Source organism: Diospyros lotus, chromosome 2, assembly GCF_014633365.1.
Source record: "Diospyros lotus cultivar Yz01 chromosome 2, ASM1463336v1, whole genome shotgun sequence".
In the NCBI taxonomy this organism is placed as follows: Eukaryota; Viridiplantae; Streptophyta; class Magnoliopsida; order Ericales; family Ebenaceae; genus Diospyros; species Diospyros lotus.
The window spans coordinates 41,584,447-41,589,709 of record NC_068339.1 but is presented as its reverse complement, the minus strand read 5'-3'; the positions used below and the strand labels follow the sequence as shown (position 1 = coordinate 41,589,709).

At 37.0% G+C, this 5,263-nt stretch overlaps 1 pseudogene; it reads right to left on the bottom strand.

Moving 5' to 3' along the window:
- Positions 1–3,855: 3,855 nt before the first annotated feature.
- LOC127794823 (uncharacterized) lies at positions 3,856–4,771 on the bottom strand (annotated as a pseudogene).
- Positions 4,772–5,263: the final 492 nt, after the last annotated feature.

Below are 5,263 nucleotides of genomic sequence, written 5' to 3'. Positions count from 1 at the left end.
ATATTAATTTAATCTATGACCAATATTTTTATTTTATTTTATTTTATTTTATTTTTCAGGCATCCATGGTAAGATTTTGGGAACAGGAGTACGGGGGCAATAGGAGGGTTTTTGTGCCTTCTATCGCATCTGTTCCAGAAGAGTGGATCGGTTTCGTTGACGGGCGCACTGACGGAAGTCTCCCTTGGTGGACAGTCGATTATGTAAGTCTTAATTCATTCTATTTATTTATTTATTTATTTATTTCCGTACGATTGACATATTAAAATAAAATACAGGTGTTGCTCCCTTGTAATGTAGCAAATTCTCATTGGTTTCTCTTAAAGATTTGCTTGAAAGATAGGAGAATTATCATATATGACTCCAATTCCATAAATGAAGATAGTCGTAGGAACAGGGTCGAAGCTATACAACCACTTGTGAGTTTGTTACCCATTCTACTAAAGAAAGCTGCATATTATGAACATGTAACTGCAACTGCGACGCTAGACAGAGATTGGGAAGTGGAGAATACTGATCCTCAGAAGTTGCCTCAACAACCGGATGGGTAAATTAATTTAAATTATATTACAGTGTCAATTTTCATGAAAATATGGTTATGCTACCAATGTGTGTTATGTCTAATACAGGGCTAGCTGCGGGTGCTACGTTATCAAATATGTCGAGGACATACTGAGGCATAATGAGGATCACTGGCAGATGCACCCAACTGTGGATGTCCGTACCCTCCGAAGACAGATTGGAATATTTTTGTATAGACATAGCACGATAGTATACTTGTAGATCAATAGATTAGAAGATTCTTTGTTTTGTGTTTTTATTTTCATCTAGTTCAAATGTTGTATATTTTTGTATAAGTATAGCAAATAGCAAATTGTATATTGCTCACTTGATGAAATGTGGTTTGCGGTGTTGTTGATGGTAAGGGATAAGTGGTTGTGGTGGCAGTATGTTGTTGGGAAGAGAGACTGAGTCTCTAATGTTGTGATGGTAAATATTGTCATGTTATTATGTTGTTGAACATAGAGACTGAGTCTCTAATGCAGGTTCAATGTCCAAGAAACAAGGGAGACTCTGCCGAAATTTTTAAATTACACTTATGGGGTAATTTGAAGATCATTACATCATGTTGATCCAATGTTAGTAGTTAGAACAATTCATCATGTATTTGTTGTGCATTCTACCTTTAACTAACTTGAACAACGTAACAAGAGATCATTTTAGTGTTAGTGGAACCCATATATTGAGAGGAAAAATGAAAAACTTGGAAATGACTAATGAATTTTTTGTAGTTGTTCCTCACAAAAAGTGAAAAATAATGACTTTGTTGTGATATATACATTTGGGTTTACCCAAATAACATTAAAAGACATCATTTTAGTGGTAATGGAATATATTAATTTGAAGAAAAATCAAGAAAAATAAAAAAAAATCATTTTCGGGCTTCGTGGGCCACAAAGCCCGATGGCCGAGTTTCGTGGGCCACAAAACCCGATGGCCGGGTTTTGGTGGCCCACAAAGCCCGATTTTTTTTTTTTTTTTTTTCTTGCAATTGAATTTTTTTTGAAGTTTCCCACTAGTATAGTCTCAAATAACAGTGATTGTTAAGAAATTACACTCTAATTTTTTAGCAAGTTTATTATCATAGCGTTATTATCTTGCTTTGTCCAATATTATTAGAAGCAATTGATCATGTGTTGGTTGTGTTGATGGTGGATGGACATCCTCACACAAAGTGAAAAATAATGACTTTGTTGTGATATATACATTTGGGTTCACCCAAATAACATTAAAAGACATCATTTTAATGGTAATGGAATATATTAATTTGAAGAAAAATCAAGAAAATTAAAAAAAAAATCATTTTCGGGCTTCGTGGGCCACAAAGCCCGATGGCCGGGTTTCGTGGGCCACAAAACCCGATGGCCGGGTTTCGTTGGCCACAAAACCCGATGGCCGGGTTTTGGTGGCCCACAAAGCTCGATTTTTTTTTTTTTTTTTTTGCAATTGAATTTTTTTTGAAGTTTCCCACTAGTATAGTCTCAAATAACAGTGATTGTTAAGAAATTACACTCTAATTTTTTAGCAAGTTTATTATCATAGCGTTATTATCTTGCTTTGTCCAATATTATTAGAAGCAATTGATCATGTGTTGGTTGTGTTGATGGTGGATGGACATCCTCACACAAAGTGAAAAATAATGACTTTGTTGTGATATATACATTTGGGTTCACCCAAATAACATTAAAAGACATCATTTTAGTGGTAATGGAATATATTAATTTGAAGAAAAATCAAGAAAAATAAAGAAAATCATTTTCGGGCTTCGTGGGCCACAAAGCCCGATGGCCGGGTTTCGTGGGCCACAAAACCCGATGGCCGGGTTTCGTTGGCCACAAAACCCGATGGCCGGGTTTTGGTGGCCCACAAAGCCCGATTTTTTTTTTTTTTTTTTTTTGCAATTGAATTTTTTTTGAAGTTTCCCACTAGTATAGTCTCAAATAACAGTGATTGTTAAGAAATTACACTCTAATTTTTTAGCAAGTTTATTATCATAGCGTTATTATCTTGTTTTGTCCAATATTATTAGAAGCAATTGATCATGTGTTGGTTGTGTTGATGGTGGATGGACATCCTCACACAAAGTGAAAAATAATGACTTTGTTGTGATATATACATTTGGGTTCACCCAAATAACATTAAAAGACATCATTTTAGTGGTAATGGAATATATTAATTTGAAGAAAAATCAAGAAAAATAAAAAAAAATCATTTTCGGGCTTCGTGGGCCACAAAGCCCGATGGCCGGGTTTCGTGGGCCACAAAACCCGATGGCCGGGTTTCGTTGGCCACAAAACCCGATGGCCGGGTTTTGGTGGCCCACAAAGCCCAATTTTGTTTTTTTTTTTTTTTTTGCAATTGAATTTTTTTTAAGTTTCCCACTAGTATAGTCTCAAATAACAGTGATTGTTAAGAAATTACACTCTAAGTTTTGAGCAAGTTTATTATCATAGCGTTATTATCTTGCTTTGTCCAATATTATTAGAAGCAATTGATCATGTGTTGGTTGTGTTGATGGTGGATGGACATCCTCACACAAAGTGAAAAATAATGACTTTGTTGTGATATATACATTTGGGTTCACCCAAATAACATTAAAAGACATCATTTTAGTGGTAATGGAATATATTAATTTGAAGAAAAATTAAGAAAAATAAAAAAAAATCATTTTCGGGCTTCGTGGGCCACAAAGCCCGATGGCCGGGTTTCGTGGGCCACAAAACCCGATGGCCAGGTTTCGTTGGCCACAAAACCCGATGGCCGGGTTTTGGTGGCCCACAAAGCCCGATTTTTTTTTTTTTTTTTGCAATTGAATTTTTTTTGAAGTTTCCCACTAGTATAGTCTCAAATAACAGTGATTGTTAAGAAATTACACTCTAATTTTTTAGCAAGTTTATCATTGCATCATTTTGGTGCTATTGAAACTGCATTATATACTCAGTTCTTTGCTCAACAACATACTACAACACAAGCTGTCAATTAAATTAATTATTATGAGTTTAGATGAAGGAAATTGAAAGATTACAAATATAAATAAATCTCAATTTCAAATATTAATGTAAAAAATAATATTCATTTCTGAACCCCCGACAAAAAGATATTTGATTGATGTTGTCATCCTTTTTGTATCGTGCTAGTGATTTTTGAGCATTGCTGAAACACAAAGGATATATATGGTCAGTAAAAATTCCATTAACACTTTGCGAGTAAAAAACATTTTTTTTTTCACAAACGATCTAACAACTATTGATAACATATGTGATAACATTATATCATACCTGAATGAGTTAATGTCTATTGATTGTTTTCATCATTGACAATATTATCATCACCTGGAATTGACAACTGTATAGGACACCGACGACGAGTGTGTCCAGTCTCTTTGCAAATGCTGCATTTCCGGCTTGCCCTTGCAGAGGCCCTAGCAGCGTCCCTGGATTCTGAAGTAGTGGCTGTGCTCGACTCTCCAATGGAGGAAGTCCATTCATTAGGGCAACCAAGACTGTTGTGTCCTAGTTCACCGCATTTTCCACATTTTTTTCTTCGACGAGCTTCCCCCATGGAAGGAATCCGACCATTTCTCGGTCTACCCGGTTGTCGTCTTTGCACAGGTGGGAGTATAACTATCTGTCTGACGTACGCTGGAAGAACCCAAGCGGCCTTGTTAGGGAGAGGATTGATGGGAAGTGCATATGCGCGTCTGACCCAATCTGCAGTGTAATATGAATGGCAAAGCATATGGTAGTGCACCCTCATGAAACTGTCGCATAAGGCAAAGAAACACATAGTGTTAACATATCACACTAAATTACGAACATAATACGCAAATAAAAGTCAAACCATGATACCTGCTAGCAGCAATTGCATGAAGACATGGCATTTGATCAATGTCCCACTTGCGACAACTGCATGTACTCGCAACAATGTCAACTATCCCATCGCCTTCCTTTGCATGTTGCACGAGGTATTTGTTCCCTTGTATTATAGGAACTACACGACATCCTCGGTCTAATGTTTTGGCATGCGCCAAGTTAACATGTGCCACTGCAGCGGAGGTCACAATGGTTTCGAGTCTGGCAGCTGCAGCACGTCTATCACTAAACCATTTCTAAAGCATATGTCTCAAAAATTCATGTTCACTTGTTATAGGCAACCGACGTGCTTTCATCATGCATTTATTGAGAGACTCGGCAATGTTGGTGGTCATCATGGAATATCTTCTTCTTGGACAATATGCACGTGACCACTTTTCCGGTCTTGCTTCCATCAATGTCAAATGAGTCTGAGGATGCATCGATTGTATTTCTGCCAAGTATGTATCACACTCTATTGTGGTGTAACTGTATGCTGCAAGGTAGAATGCAGTCATCACATCTTTTCGCTGTCTACAACGTTTCTTCAAGTTTTGCTTAAGGTGGAAGAAACAAAAGACATGTGGGACAGAAGGGAAGACATGACTCATCGCATTCGCAATGCTTTGGTGACGATCAGAAACAATGACTAAATCTTCTCGCACTCCGATAGCCTCTCTCAATTTCGTCAAAAACCATATCCATGATCTGTCATACTCACCATCTCCAAATCCAAAAGCGATGGGATAAATCATTTCCTCCCCATCTTTGCAAGTTGCAACGAATATCACCCCTTTGTGTTCACCTTTCAAATGTGTGGCATCAACGGCAACAACAGGTCTTATGTAAGA